The sequence below is a fragment of the Camelus dromedarius genome, chromosome 8, assembly GCF_036321535.1.
Source record: "Camelus dromedarius isolate mCamDro1 chromosome 8, mCamDro1.pat, whole genome shotgun sequence".
NCBI classification, from domain to species: Eukaryota; Metazoa; Chordata; class Mammalia; order Artiodactyla; family Camelidae; genus Camelus; species Camelus dromedarius.
Window position 1 is genome coordinate 59,012,876 of NC_087443.1, and position 17,010 is coordinate 59,029,885.

Consider the following 17,010-nt stretch of genomic DNA (forward strand, 5'->3'; position numbering starts at 1 on the left):
GGCCAAGGAACAAGCCTGTGCCTTTTCAGCAGACAGCTGGCAGGGAGAGAGGCATGTTGTTAGGAAAGAGAGAGGCAAGGCAAATAAAATTACTGCTAACGCTCAGAGATCGGCAGGAGTCCTACTTGCCTAATCTTACCGGTGGGAGCAAGCGGCTGTTGTAATCCAATTATAGCAGCATAAGCAATTTGTTAGACACTCCGCATAATGTAACAATTTCCCAATAAACTCTGACTTGTAATAACGTCGGCAAGAGTCCGCATAAATCTGCCCGAATGGTGGGGGCTGGAGCATTCGGCTGGGGGCTTGTAATTGGCGCCATCAGCACGTTTTGCGGAGTGCAGTATGGTGCAGTTTTTTAGTGCAGGAATTTTAAGGAAAAAAGCGTGGCACACGTTTCTTAGAAAAAGAAAAGTGGCCATTAAAAGGGGAGCAGCAAGAAGGGCATACTCTTGCCTTTACATTACCTAGGAATCTTGGTATAGAAAGAAAACAGGAGGAAGCCATGTTTCCTTGTAATACTAAAGGGGGTGGTGGGTATGGGGTAGAATGTGTGGATTAAATTCCTTTATTTAAAAGGCATCAGTTTCTATTATTTATACCTTCCTCCAGCCCCCTAAATGCTGTTCAAGCAGCATTTAGCTAACATTTTTACAGAATTGTTCTTAGCCAGGCAAGCCTGGAAATGCCAAGTTTAAATCTATTTTCTTCTAGAGTTTAGCATTTTATTTACAATGGGAAAATATATTTTCTTTGTGTCCAGGACAAATCTTTTAAAGATATTCTCTAATTGACTATCAAACCTTTGTCCAGAATTCTATCTTCTGTTTTAAGAAACCATCTCTTAAAACCTAGCTTGTTGTTTGCTTGGCTGACTTTACCATGCTTATTTTCCAATTCTGAAATATATTGTGAATTTCTATGATACTCGGATTAGTAATCTTTCTTATTGAACTCTTACATTATTCAAGAATACAGTTTTTATTTAAATCTATACCTGTATGATCATTATAGAAATCATTTTGATTCCTAAGTCATAAAATTTCTGTTTTTGAAAAATATTTGTTGTGGTGTAGAACAAAGTAGAACTTGTATTATTTATTGATTGATTAGCATTTGTAGTCAAAGAATAGAGTTTTCTTATTATTCGAGGCATAGGAGGTGAAGAGTGTTCATAGATTTGCATTAATAGACAGATTTTCATGCTACTGAGTGTGTATTAAATGTTATCTACTTTCTTATGCCAACCCAGCTCTTCATTGTTGTTAATTTGTGTCAAAACTAAGCTTATGAAATAAGAACAGAATTCTTCAAAATATCATGTTGCTGTGGGTATTATTACAATAAATATTTACTTTCAGTATAAACATTTCCTTCTACTGAAGCAAATGCTGGCTTGTTTGACTGGAGCTACATCAATAAACTGCAGTGCCTCTAATAAAGCCACTCAGTGTCTGGCTTTAACTAATGGCTGATTTTCATGGCTTTGACAGTGAGCTGTGTGCGTTATTTTCTCCTGATATTGTAAAAATAATGAGAGCAAATTAGAACAATCAGTTTACACAGATAGCTCCTGATTGGAGGCGATGGGCAATATGGCAGCAGGTAATCCATCTTCGGGCTCCTGTCACATTAACTTCACCAGTGTGAAAAGATCAGGTGGGGTAAGCAGGGATCCTGCCCAATCGGAACAGTGAAATTAATGAGAAGAGCATTGTTCTGTGATCAACCTTTTAATTAGCAAGACTGGAAATGGAGGGAATGATGAAGGCAATACTACAGCTGCACAAGGCCAGGAACGATTCCTAAAAAGGGGGAAAAAAATCTTAGGGTTTTACATCATACTTTTATTGAAGGCATTGTGTTTCCATTCTAGAGCTGGTTTACAGACTTTAAGAAATACCACTTATACACTTGAAACTAATATGTTATGTACCAATTTTAGTTCCATTTTAAAAAAGAAGAAATACTGCCTACTTTTCAAAGTATTATCACAAATATGGTTGATGTATTAATGATCTATAGACTGTAATTCTATCAGGGGCCATTTGATTACCAGCACACTTTCTTTGCCATTGCATTCTGGGTTTTAACTTCTGATTTTTTAAAAGATCAGATAACCAGAAAAAGTAAATTTTAGGAAGATCTGCCTTATCAGCCTCCAACCCCTCCAATTTAGAGTTTTCTTTGCAAGTAGCATGCAAGTTTTCTGGTTTTGGAAGACTAGTGTCACTTTGAATTATTTAAAAGAGGGCCATCATTAAGGCAGTAAGCTATAGTATATTTAAATTATGTTCCTTTTCTTATTCTGTTTATTAGGAAATTCACTGCTTGGTTTTTTTCCCCTATGCCATTGATTTCTCCATGTTGGGGGCTGTGTTATTTCAATTTATATAATTGAGAATTGAATATCAATGAATGGGGTTTACAGGAGGAAGAGGAGGGAAAGTCTATGCAATAACTGAGACTAAAGGCTGATTCATTCATTTAAAGCTCAGTTATACTAAAATTATAACCTTGTTAATCATCCCTATAATATTGGGAAATATGGTATAAGGCTATGGAAGATATTAATGGGCCAATATTCTCTACTAAATCAGTGCCTGTTTTCTGGTCCTTCTTTGGTAGGCTTTAACTTTGGGAAAGTATATGAGGCCATTTTAGGGTTTATATTTTAAGCTTAGTGACTTACTGTAAAAGCAAGGAAAATAATGTAGGCTATGTAAATGAATCTAGATATCTTCCAAAGATATATAAAATAATTTTTTTTTCTTGATATTAGCAGGGATTTGACTTCGGCGTTTATTTAAAGTATCAATATGTAAAAGCCAGTATTCTGGTGGTACCCATCTGAGTATAGAATTAGCAAGAAAGAGCCTGAAATATAGGCCAGAATATTCAGGTTAGGTGTAAGCTAATCTTTTCTCATAGTTAGTAGGACTTTTTTTTTTTTATAAATATGTATAACTAATGGAAATTCTAGCCTTGTAGCCCTAAGGTACTGTATTTGCAGAATATAAGTCCCTAATATTATACTTCTTTGCAAAACTCAGAACAAACTCAGTACTCACTATCTCTCTGCTTACCCCTTCCAAAAAAAAAATCTTTAGTATAGCTCTTGGAATTCTACCAGAAACCTGATTTTTGGGTTTTGGGGTTTTTTTTTTTTTTTTCCTGATAATGAGCTTTTCCTGAAAATATTCCTTTAGATTTATGTGTATCTGTATTGGGATCAGTGACTTAATATTAAATGTTTCTAGGACTTCCCACCATACTCTTTTAAGAGAATGTTGCTACTGTACATATTAATATTTTAAAGCCCACTTGTTAGGATTTTGCATGATAACCTTTGTATTCCTTAATCTGGAAGAGAGGGTTTTTGTTGGTTGGTTGGTTATTGTTTTTGTTTTTGTTTTTGTTTTTGTTTTAATTCTTACAGCTTTTATGGACTTTTGTGGCTTTTCATTCTTCTTTCTCCTAGTTTGACAGTTCCAGAAGCCTGGGCTCATAAGCTCTCCATGAATAAATATGTTCTTAGTCATATGGTGTAAATAGATCACTTACAAAGCTTGTGAAACCCAAGCTCTCCTTTTGAACCTTTCAGTACCCATGAGCTCAGGATCCATACATGTAAAATTTTATTCTTGTGTCATGACTTCAGCTTGTAAAGCAAATGAGCTATGAATTTAAATGACTATTCTCTGTACCAGGTTTCTACAAAAATAAAATTGTATTTTTCCCTTTTCCTACAATTCTAAAATTCCATCTGACTTTATGATCTTGCCAATATTTGTTCTAGTTGTTAGAGTTCTTTTCCAGCAGGATTTGTTTCTTAAGATCAGTGTTAAAATAGATGTCTCTTTTTTTGAGGGCATCTTTTTAAAAAAAATTTGTTTTTTACTAGTAATAACAGAAATGTCTAACTGGCTGAATGACCAAGAAACTCCTTTTTAATTTCCTAACAGAGCTAGAATTGCCAAGTCACCCTAAATTCTACTAATCCAAAATATCATCTTTAGGGGAATTTTCATTAGTCTCATTTTCTGGAATCCACCTAATACACCCTTATTTAAAGTTCTTATGTATGGAATCAGCTGTATCTCTGAGGCTATAATAATCCTTTCTAAGTGCCTCATCCACCTCAATTTTTAGTTTGGAATATGTTCCTATATAAGGAATTTTTAATGTTTGTTTTTCTTGTGTATCTTCAGGATGAAAGACCTTTATTTTTTATTTTTACTTTTGTACTAAAAAATTTAAAGAGGAGAGAGAATACATTAATACTTATTAAGCCCCGTTGTTTAGGCACTTTTGTGCTATCTATGTTATCTGTTTCAGTCAGTATGTGAACCTGATGAGATGGATAATATTACCCTGACTTTACAGATAAGAAACCCGAAGCTTAGAGATGTTAAAACTTCTCCAAGTTTCCACACCTCTAAGCTATACAGTCAAGTTTTGAATCAGATCTCTCTGAATTCAGAGTCCTTGCTCTGGTTGATATTCAAGTCTTTGGAGGCCTTATGTATCTCTTCTACCATTATACTTGGCCTCACACTACAAAGCACCTATAGCTTTTCTCCATTTGATTTCTGTAGCACTTTTGACATCTAGTGTTATTTCTTCATTTCACCCTACTCCCCTTTAGTGCCTGTAAAATACTGTGTTCTGATTGAACTGCACAAAGACTGTATTCAGAAAACTTAACTATCTCTATTCTGGGTTACCTAGTCAATAATTCTAGTATGTGAGTTTAAATGCTTATTCAATAATAATCACCTACCTTATAAACATAGGTCTTTAAAGATCTAAGATCACCTCATGGCTATGTTCCATTGTTCTACATATAAAATGGATCGGATGGTATGAGTTCAATATGACTGGTTCAAGGTGGTAACTCATACCTTAGTAATTGTATTGGAGAAGTTGTTTCAGAATTCAGATCTTGTCCTACCCTCTGTGACAGGATTTAGAGTGTAAGCATATATTGGCAGCCCTTTTATATCAAAAACATTTTTCCTGGTTAAGCTTTATAATTAATTTTATCAATTGAAAAGAAAATGTCCCTTAGGGCTTCAAAGCTCAGGCTGTATCTGGTGACACTTCAGTAAATATTTTTATGCATGCTTCTAGATAGTTTGGTGATTGTGAAGACATGATGAGGGTATCAGAATTAATAGTTGGACCTTGAAATCCTCTGTCCAGTTTAGACAGGCATGAGAAGCTTAAGCTTAGGACAGGAGTGAGTAGTTGTGAAACAGGTTGATCAAAAGCAAATGAAAACCAAAAGCAAAGAAACATGAATGTGTGTGTGTGTGTGTGTGTGTGTGTGTAAAATCTCCCTGGATAGTCTCTAATGGAAAGAATGGAAGTTTTTGATAGTTAAGGTTGACATGTGAAAGTATGTAAGAAGCACTTGCTCACATGGAACACTAAGACCATAACAAATAGAAATATTGAAATATTTGTAGAAAATGAACATAAATTTAGCTATGTTTTGTACACCAGACATCACTTCTTTAACTTTATCCATACCTTCTTGAAATATCTAATAGCATAAGAAATTTAATTATGAAGATTTAAAAAAAAGAAAAACAACCTTGGGAGCAAGCCAAAAGGGAAATGTAGAGAGAAAACCGTGTTTAAAAAGAGATGGTTCCTACAGTGTTAACTATGGAGTGTGTAGCGTGACTCTATAATGGAATATCATGGCAGGGGGTATAATACTGTAAATAAGATGAATATGCCACTTGTGGATTAATGGGCAACCTAAAGAGTGGCTTTATTTACATCTATGTATGAGGTTCATTTTCAGTTTGTGTATTTTCTCTTATTCTTGTGATTAGAATACTTACAAACCTAACAGTTTAATTAGGGAACTTAAAAAAAAATCAACTTCCTTGAATCTTAATATTGTGTGTGTGTTTTGTTTTGTTTTTTGGTAGTAATAGTACAATGTCGTTTTAGGCTTTAAAGTTGATAGATTGAAGGAGTTTTCTTTAACTTTTCCCTCTGAGTGGTGCTTAAGGAGAAGAGGTAGGTTCTGAATATAAGTCCAAGAAATACAGCTATTTTTTTTATATTTTACATTTTGAAAAGCAATAGGTTTAGATGTCACATATATCCAGGTTATAGTAGGTTCCATTTGCAGTGATTAAAAAGGTAAGTGTGCTTTTTAAGGCTTTAAGTACTGAGTAATACAAACTTGAATACATCTAGCCCAGGACACTATAGGAGCCACTATTTCAACATTATAACATGAGAACATGCAATAAAGGTAAATTCTAAGTGAGAGCTTTATATAACTATATTTTTTAGTCAACTGTTGCTGTTGGTATCCAGTTAATACTATTATTTGGTTCTCTTGAAACTTCAAAAATTTGAGATTTGGACTATTATTTACTCCCTGCTTCCTCTCAATTGAAAATGGTAAAAGTTATTTTTAAGAGGCAAGTTGTACACAAAAGTAAATTGCCTTCATTGTAGAGTTTAAATAGGACAAATTTTCACTTGCAGGAGGTAGAGTCTCAAATTATATTTGTTGAGTCTGATATATATTATTTAAAGTATTAAAATCTAGAGATTGTGTCATCAAATTTGATGGCCTTTTTGCACCATTATTTATTGAATGTTTACATTGTGCCAGACACTAAGGGTTAAGGGTTTTATATACACTCTCACTTAAATCCCCACAACAATCTCATTAAGCATACAACTCCATTTTACACACAGATTAGCTAGAACTTGGAGATATCAAGAATTTGCCCAAGGTTTGTTGCAGAACTGGAATTTGAACCCAGACTTTGGCCCCATGGCCATGTGCTTTCAACCATTGTGTTTTGTGAATTTTAGTACATAGAAATTAGGGTAGCTGTAACAAATCTGGGCTGATTATCTAAAAAGTTCTCTGTGGTGCCTATTAAATGTTAACAATTTATTAACAAGTAGCCATGATTTGGAAAACAGAAATATGCAGATTGGTTATATAGAATCATGATACAGTAATACATTTTAGGTTTGTGGTCTCCTCACACTTACAGTATTTTCCTTTTTAGCATTCCATATGAGATGATAAAAATTAAAAATACCTCAATTAGCAACCACAAAAAAGTAAAACTGTTAATTGAACCTTGTAATCTCGAGTCTTGCTGTCTGTTAGGCTTTTCTTTTCAGGCTTTGATTGTGTGTAATAAAACTGTTGCTTAATTAATGCCAGGGTTCTGAAGCCTTTGGATGCCACAAAAGAGAGTGAAGTAGAGAAACCAAGAGGCAGCATCAACTAGCTTTTCTGTCATGTTAATTTAGATCTGTCATTCTTGTTCTAGTTCATAATATATGGCTCCCAGCAGATACTAGGTGAATTGAAAGAGAAGCAACAATGGATCTTGTCTTAGGAAAAATACAGCTCATGATTGAGACTCTCAGTAGCTTAATGAATAACTGTTTTCAAACTATATTTCACCCCTAGTTTGAGCTGCCCTTGAAATGAATATGGCCCTGTTAGTGCGACCCAGCAGACATGATGCAAAACCAAACTACGTGGAAAACTTGGCATCATGGCTTTGTGGTACATGCGGGAAAGATCCAGGACTGATGTCCAGGCTGTACTGACTTTGGCAGTGGGATGCTTGTTCGTAATCAGAGTATGAGAGAGGAAGTCATACGACTTGTATTAATCTCCATTTAGAATGCTTAAAAAAAAAAAAGTAAAAATTTCCCTTGGAAACTGCTAAACTTTCCTATAACTACAGGTGTACTTTCTGAGGGATCTGTATGCTAAAAAAAGATTATAGGAAGTATTTGTTTCTTATTATAACTCAAATATGTTATTTCTTAGCTTTAGAATGCAGAATAATGAATAACACATAATAGTCTTGGCCAAAATTAATTTACTTTTAAGGTGACTCTTTACATTCTCTTCTTTTTCAGTCTCTCATTCTCCCTCCTTATTCAAGGAACTTATTATTTAGCAGGTTTTATATTTGTATTAATTTTAACAAAAGTAATGAAAAGCACTTATTATTTCAGGGTGGGGAAAACTTGAAATCCAACAATGAAAAATGAAGCTGCATTCCCAGATGATGCGTATTATAATCATCGAACATTTAGAGCTTGCTCAAATTCTGTCCGGAATGTACAGGATTACAGCATCATAACTAAATTTTACTTTCTGGCATATCCAAATGTGCAATAGACATTGCTGAGTGGGGGCATCAATAACATGATTTCCAATGGTTAAGGTGTCAGTGGAGAAGGGAGTTTACAAGCACGGGGAAAGAATACAGACTTCAATTTGAATAGGTCTCTATTGTCCAGGGTCTTATTTAATGCTAATAAATACTTGTTTTAGAATGGATGGAACTAGGTTAAGTGTTTACAGCCAAACCTTCCTCTTCTCCACCGAAGAGCAAGGTTCTCCTAACACTGACCTACTTTGCTCTTATATGGTATTATAGGTACAGTGATTATGTAGCCATGGAGAGGAAAATTGATAAAGAGCAGAAGAATTTTTTAGTAGGAAGTGCTTGGTAGCATGTTTCTTTGTTGGTGAGACATAATGTTGCTACAAATCATGAATAAATGTTTCAAATTCTCTAATATTCTAGCAGTTATAACCATTTTTAAGCCTCCTTTCTAGGTAGATATTTCTCTCCTGGCTTTCTGTATTGTGAACTTCACAAAACTGGCTTAGGCAGTCTATTAATTATTCATATCATAGCAACAATTAAAGCAAATTAAAAATAAAAATTGCCTTATTGCATTTAACTGTGGGCAGCACCAAACTGTGTCAGCTCTGTAAGGGCCTGTGGTGTTTCCTTAGTTAAAAGTGCTAGAGGGAGCTCTAACCTTGTTCAGAGTAGTGGCATATGGGAACAATTGTCTGTATGTGGCCATAGGGTCACAAGTGAAGATAGAGGGTAAGGCTGTTCCAAGGCAAAAATTTAAATCTTTTTTTTTTTTTTTTAAATAGAACTCCCTGTTTCCTTTATCAGAAAATAAGAGTTAGGACTATCTATCTGTAACCAAACAGGACTTTATTCACTCTTATTTCTCTTTTTATGAATGTAATAATCTGTTCCTAATATAGGATTCAGTTAACCCTGAGTTTGGCTCATTGAATTTTCGCAAAGTGAACGTGTCTGTGTAACTGCCACTAAGTGTTTTTCTTTTTTAAAGAAGGAAAGAAAAATAACATTACCAGAAACCCATTCCCACCCCCTTTGTCATTCCTCTCCCAAAAGTATCCATTATCCTCACTTCTAACATCATGCATTAGTTTTACCTGTTTTTGAACATTGTGTAAATGGAATCATACAGTACATATTCTTTACTGTCTGACTTACTTCACTCAACATATGTTTTTGAGAGTCATATTGTTGCATATAGCTGAATTTGTTCTTCTCATTGATGTGTAGTATTTCATTATGTAAATATACCACATTTATATATCCATTTTACTGTAGATGAACATCTGGGTTGCTTTCAAATTTTGATAAATACAAAAAAATTTTGGGGTACATATCTTTTGGTCTAGTGAATATGTGTATTCAACTGGATATGTAACTAGGAGGGGAGTTAGAATTTCTAAACTGGTGGTACCAACTTATACTCTCTCCAGCAGTTAATCAGAGTTCCATTGTTCTTTTTCCTCTCTATTCAACACTTGTCTGGATTTTTCATCGTACCCTTCTAGTGGTGTGGAGCAGTATCACGTTGTGGGGTTTTTTTTTTAATTGTGGTAAGAAATTTTCATATAACATAAAATTTACCATCTTAACCATTTTTAAGCATATGGTTTGGTAGTGTTAAGTATATTCACTTTGTTGTCACATTTTTTTAACTTTCCTTATGTTATATAACACTTAAAATGGAATATTTCTTTTTATTTTGATTGAGCATTTAGATATAAAAATGCCTGTTTAAGTCTTTTGCCCATTTTTCCATTGGATTTTATATATTTTTCCTAATGATTTGTAGGAGTTCTTTATAAATTCTGGTTACAAGTACTTTGATATATGTGTTGCAGATATTTTCTCCTACTCTGTGACTTGCCTTTGCACTTTTTTTTTTTAATTGTATAGTCAGTTACAGTGTGTCAGTTTCTAGTATACAGCATAATGTCCCAGTCTTGCATATATGTACATATATTTGTTTTCACATTCTTTTTCGTTAAAGGTTATTGTAAGATATTGAATATAGTTCCTGTGCTATATAGAAGAAATGTATATTTTATCTTTTCATATATATAGTGGTTATCATTTGCAAATCTCAAATTCCCAACTTTATCCCTTCCTACTGCCTCTGCCCTGGTGGTAACCACAAGATTGTTTACTGTGTCTGCGAGTCTGTTTCTGTTTTGTAGATGAGTTTCTTTAGCGTCCTCTTTTTTTTCTTTTTTTTAGAATCCACATAGGAGTGATGTCATATGGTATTTTTCTTTCTCGTTCTGGCTTACTTCATTTAGAATGACAATCTTCAGGTCCATCACTGTTGCTGCAGATAGCATTATTATTCATTTTTATCACTGAGTAGTATTCCATTATATAAATATACTACAACTTCTTTATCTAGTCATCTCTCGATGGACATTTAGGTTGCTTCAGTGTCTTTGCCTTTGTACTTCTAAATGATATCTGTTGATGAACAGAGGTTCTTAATTTTAAAATAGTCCAATTTATTAATATTTGCCTTATGCAGTTTTACTTAAGATATCTGTGCCTACCTCAGTATAATGAAGATATTCTCTTATGTTTTCTTCTAAAATGTTTATTGTTTTTACCTTTCATGTTTAGATCCACACTCCATTTGATTTGTGTGTGTGGTATTAGGTAGAGGTGAGAGTGCCTTTTTTTTTTTTTTTAACCGTGATATTCAGTTGAGTCAGCACTATTTATTAAAATGTGTATTTCCCCCTATATTGCATTTTCCTTTGTCATAAATCACATAACCATATATGTACAGGTCTTTGTCAGATCTTGAACTTTGATAGTAAGCCCTCTAACTTTGTTATTATTGCCTTGGTTATTCTTGGCCATTTGCATTCTGATAAAAGTTTTAGAATCAACTTGTCAATATTTACCGTCTTTGTGACCTTTGCATCGCCTACTGTGGCACTTGCACATAGAAGGTCCTCAGTATATTTGTTTAAATGAGATGACTCAGTCCCCACAAAAGTTCCCTAAGTCGTAGTTTCCTCTGATTTCTTCCAGAGCCTTTGAGTCTGGCTCTACTGAGCTGCTTACAATCTGGTCACAACTTAAATTTTCTTTCTTCTTTCATAGTTCTATCCCCAATCATATCAGCTAATGGTAGCCAGACAAGTTAGCATATTTTAAAATATTCCAATTCATAAGTCCCATTCCCGGAGAATTTGGTATGGAGTTTCAGTTAAAAATTTAGCTTCAAAGTTTGATGGGCAGGCCCTGATACAGCCTAAATTGCTAAGATGGTTTCTGCGTACTAGCAAACGATAACAGCTACCTTTATTAAGCATTTATGTGCCAGTCCCTATGCTTAGCATTTTGTAAATAATGTCGTGTTATTTCTTTTTAACAACCCTGAGAAATATGTGAGATTGTTTCCCTTTGCAGGTGAAGAAATTTGAGGCTTAAAGAAGGTAACTAGCTTGTGCAAGTCTGCTAGTTTGTACATTGCAGACACAGGACTTGAACCTAGGCTTGTCGGTAATGTGTAGTACTGCCTCTAAAATCGTAATTCCTTTTACTTACTCCACAAGTCATGTGCAGGCCCTCTGCTATTATCCTGAAGAATATATCCTCCAAAATGTCTTGATTCTGTCTTCTCAACCCTACCCCATATGGTCACTGTTACTCTCTTAGTCCATGTCTATTCTGATATTGGCCCTCTCTTCCAGCTTTACTTACTTAAAAATGTAGGCCCATTAGTTTCCTCACTATTGAAAAATACTGTCACCATGGAAGATGATGCCACAGATTAAGTTTGTAACTTAACAATGAAACTTAATCTTTCAAATGGAAATTGAGACCCAGGGCTCTTCCATATTTTTTTATTTGTTACAGTAGCTAATATGTCACCTTGACCGTGAGGACACTTGATGGCCTTTGAATCCAAAAGAAACTGGCAGAGGACAGCAGCCATCTGATCATGACTACTATAACCTTGATAAAGCATTAAGAGGATCCCAGTAGGTTTTTCATACCTGTTTTCAGACTCTTCATGTAGCCCTACTACTTTGATTTGGCCCTAAATAAAACAAGTTGGTGTATTAAATTGATATAATATTTTGCCTCCTTATGAAATAAAAGAATTTTTAATAGAGAGATACATTCATTTATTGACAGTTTTCTTGAAAAACCTTCCCTTAAATACTGAGAACTATGGAGAGAGATGGATGGGGAAATAAAAGAAAATTATGAAAGAAATGAGGCATATTGAGACACAAAATTCCAAGATACTATTTGATCTTCAGAGCCTAGTGTCAGCCCTGAGAAAGGTTAACACTGTAAAAGTTTTAAATTCTTAATTATGGAATATTGTAGCATGTAGAAAAGAGAATAATAATGTTACCTGTGTACCTATAACTCAGAATGATAGCAATTTCTTTTCACTAAAATCTCAATTGTTGCAGAAAAGTTTGACTTATTCTTTGGATTTGGGGATATATTGCTTGTCCAAATAACATTATGAAAAATATTTCTTTTTACCTGAGAGATGTACTTAAACTCTAATAGTTTAGTTTTTTAGTAGGAAAGCATGAAGAATTATTCTCTTTTTAAATTTATTCGCTCAGCTGCATTTTAATTTACCATGGAACTGAATGATAAACTCAAAAATCTAAAAGCCAGACTAAGCTTCAGATTATTCCATCCACCAACTCATTTTATAGATGAGATCCCAAGCAGTAGACACTTGCTCAAGATCACATAGCTAATTAGTGATGGGACTAGGCCATCATGCTGCCTTACTCTTTCTGTGGAGCTGTTTACATGTGAGTCAACTATAAGAAAACTTTTCATAATGCTTTGTTTCCAAAGCATCAAGTTTCAATACGTATTCCTTAAACAGGAAATGGAGATAGAATAACTTCAAAACGTTTGACACACAGAAAAACGTCATTGGAAGAAGTTGTTACCGGTGCCTTTCGTATTTATAGTGCCCCATGTGAGTTTAAGCCACACCCAAGTGAAATTAAAAAGTTTATAGTGAACTAGGAAATGTCTTTGTAGAAACTATTTCATACTTTAAGAAAAGCCAAGTTCCGCCAAGAAAGGATACAAGTCCTTTATTTCTAAATCAAGCACATAAATGTGGAAGGAATTATCTTCCTGATTTTTATTTTCTTATCTGACTTTCACCCTCAACAAACATACACACAAAATTCTTGGTGGAGGTTTATCCCATTCTGAAGAAGAAAATTTTTGTGACACTCAAGATTCAGTATCTCCTCCTCAAAAACATCAAAAATCTGCAGTCTCTAGCCCATGAAACCCCATAAAAATTGTGCCGGGTGGTGGTGGGGGAATAGCCTTCAGAGAAAATCACCAAGTAATGTTTTTCTGCCAGTTTTTGAGAAAAAGAAGGGTGGGTGCTAATGAAGTGAATTTTAGTCTGGTTTCTGCCCTGGCTCTGTCTTTGCTGACTACTAAAACGAGGTATAAAGTCTCAAGAAAGCAATATGTACTCTGTGCCCTAGAGGATGTAGGACTCACCCTGTATTTATTGTAGAAATCAGTGAAGTGGATTTTCAAAAGTAGGGTACTGCATTGAGTATCTTGTTACCATTTTAGTAATTCCCTTACTGTTCTTCCATCACTAAATTTGAGTGTTATGGGAATATGTTTTGGCAATTCCTTTGAAGGATTGAAAATGAAAAAAAAAAATCAGTGTTCAAATGTCTTTTATTCAAATTGTAAAACACATTTCGAAGTCTTCCTTTTGTTCTTTGCTATCTTCTCCAGTTGTTAAATGTCAGTCATCATTCCTTTTGGAAGTTCAGTTTTACTCTCATTCTGAAAGTTTTGCGTAGTAGTATTTTACATATTTTATTATATAAAAATGTTGAAACTAATCTCAGAAAACAGTAGATTAAAAGTTACCAAGTTTGAGTATTTATGGACAAAGTGTCAATGTAGTGACACTGGCATCCTGTTGATAAGAGAAAGGGTCTCCAAATATGTTTATACCACAAAGCAGTTTACCACTGTACTCCCAAAAGCAATATCCACTCCTTACATTAGTTTGGATTAAAACTTCAGTTTACCTAATATTTTTTGAGCTACTGCTAACATATCTATATAGGTTTTATGGTACATATCTAAAGGGCTTATGTCATAATCTCTGGCCTTGAAAGTTTAAAATTTAGTTTGAAAGTGAAGGTTTCCGGGCATGAATTACTGTAAAAGCAAAGAAGATTATATTTAATAAAACTATTAAGCTAATTTTAATCAGCAATTATGTACATTGCAGTGCTTTCTAGTTAAAAGCATAGTGACAGCTAATGCCTTTACTATGTGCCAAGTAATCTTCTAAATGTCCTTACATATGTATTATTTATATCCTAACATTAACCCCTTCAGTTAAGTACTGTAAGAATCACCATTTTACAGATGAGGTATCTGAAGTGCAGAGAGGTTAAGTAACTTAGCCAAGGCCACACATCAAGTAAGTGGTAGAGCTGGGATAGAATCAGTGACAAATCATGGTATTATTTTTTATGATATTGTATTACATTAACATAAACTCCTGCAGAAGGGTATTTGAACCGGCTTGTGGTGTGGTGCTTGTGGTCTCTTGTAAACCACTTTTGGCCATCAGAAATGTCTTTATCCTTTTATGCAAAGCAGTCCTGGTCTCCTACATTTAGTCTTAGTCATTGACTTAAAGTTTCATTGTCATTAAAAAGCAGAAGGCCCAAATTTTCATTTTAGAAAAACTCTGTACTTTATGTAACAACTGCATTTTGAAATTTAGTCTGAACTCTACTAACTTATGTGAATTTGAGTAAGTTGTTTTGATCACCTCTGCTAAAAACAAAACAAAACAACCAAAAAAACCCAGATGCTGCATCCAAACTAAGCTTTTCCTGGATAAATTAAGAAGACAATTACCCAAGTATTCCAGAGAGAAATGTCTTTAGTCCCTTGATGCTACAAGGGTTATTAAAGTTTTACCTGCAGATAACCAAGACTTCCAGAAGTTACAAGTCATTTACTTCATTCACTGCAGCTAAGAGAGGCCTGTGTTGCTGCCTCATAGGATTATTTCTTGCTGCATTTAACATGCATTAACAAGCATTTGGAAAGAGTTGAATTTCTTCTAGAAAGCTGAGTTGGCTTCTTGTGATACTATCCCAAAAAACCTTGTATTTTCCTAATCCAGGTTTTAGATACAGCTTCTCAAAGGCTTCCTTCAGAAGCAAAGTTTTGCCAAGTCATTGATACCTTTTTATTGGACCTAAAAATACAAGGATTAGAGCACATAGAGGAGGAGGGTAGTTTTTTCTTCTTTATTTAAAACTGACTATATAATTCCCACATACTTTTTAATTGCATTTTAAGTATGTATCTGTATTTTCCTCTGGCAGCCAGTACCTCCATCATTCCATTATTTACTGGTAAAACTTAACTTTCTGATGCTAAAATAAAGGGAGGATGTGAGGGGGAAGTTGAGAAGAAGACCCTTAGTTTAAACTTTCTCCACAACAGAAATTTTATTTTGGTAATATTAACATTATTTAAAATCCAGATGAGCAACCTGGACTGAGGAAGTTTACAAAAGCAACCAGATTCCAGACAATTAAACTTTATTACTCTGCCTGAAACATTAGAAAAATAGTTTTTCATCTTCTCTCCCTCTTGATGCTTATTGTTTATTGTGTGAGAGAGGACCTTTTTATCCAACAGGCATATTGCATTTCTTGGAGCAGGTGAGCTTGGTAAAACTAGGTCCTTTTTGCATTTGGTTATATGTATTCCTTTCTCCCTCATCTCTCTCAACATCACCCTTAACTCTCGCCATCCATTTCTCCCTCTTTCTCTTTGCTAGCCCCTCCTAGCCTCTCTTTTTCCTTTGCCATCTGTTCTATCCTTGCTTATCCTTCCCATCTCTCCCATTTCTGTCCTACCCACTCTCTCCTTTCCCCCATCCCCACTTTCATCATTTCTCTCCTCTTCTCCTTGCTCTCTCCCATCTCCCCTTCCCTTTTTCCTCCCTCTTCCTCACTCCCTCCCTTCTCTCTCTTCCTCTTCCTCCTCTCCCCTTCTTTCTGTAGTCATAGTCACTTGTAATTCTGTATCCTCCAGAATCAGACCTTGACTCTTCTCTAAGGTGTTTAGCAAAGGATAAATTTTGCCTTCTCTTATTAATTTGATGTTATAGACAAAGACTCTAGATGACACAGAAACACCCTCCCCCACATCAAATAATTGACTGATAATTTTTTTAAGATCAGAAAGATACATACCCACAAAATGTGAACATTGTTCATTTGTTGTTGGTGGAAATTATGGGCAATTTTCATGATCTTCGTGCTTCTGTATTTTTCAGATTTTCTAAAGTTTGTCTATTATAAATGCTGTTTTTTAAAAAAATCCATTCATCTTTCTTTGCTTGGCCCCAATAATCCTTATTTAAAGAAAGTGAAAACAAAATAAAATGAAGAATTGAGTGGGGGAGAGTATAGCTCAGTGGTAGAGTGTATGCTTAATATGAATAAGGTCCTGGGTTCAATCCCCAGTACCTCCATTAAACAAACAAACAAGACTAATTACCTCCCTGCCAAGAAAAAGAATTTAAAAAATTTTTTTAAATGAGGAATTAGATTTGATCCTCTAGTGAATATGAATTTTGTTGTTCCGTTTTCTACATCCTTTCAACTTTCAAAATGGTGGCCCCTTGGACTACAGCATGAAGCCTTTAGCTGTTGGTGCTAACGTAGCAGGTAATGGATGTTAAATACAAACTCACAAATTAGGCTTAAACTCTAAGTCCTTTTCTGCCTTTCTCTACCCTCCCTAAAATTTAGTTCAT

General features: G+C 34.6%; 1 protein-coding gene and 1 non-coding gene across 9 annotated transcripts in view; both read left to right on the plus strand.

The window, feature by feature from the left end:
- The window catches only part of BTRC (beta-transducin repeat containing E3 ubiquitin protein ligase), a 154,478-nt gene that overhangs the window by 97,505 nt on the left and 39,963 nt on the right, over nt 1-17,010 (plus strand). The window lies entirely within an intron of this gene.
- TRNAI-AAU (transfer RNA isoleucine (anticodon AAU)) lies at nt 16,653-16,725 on the plus strand. Its single transcript has one exon. It is a non-coding gene; the product is annotated as a tRNA-Ile (tRNA).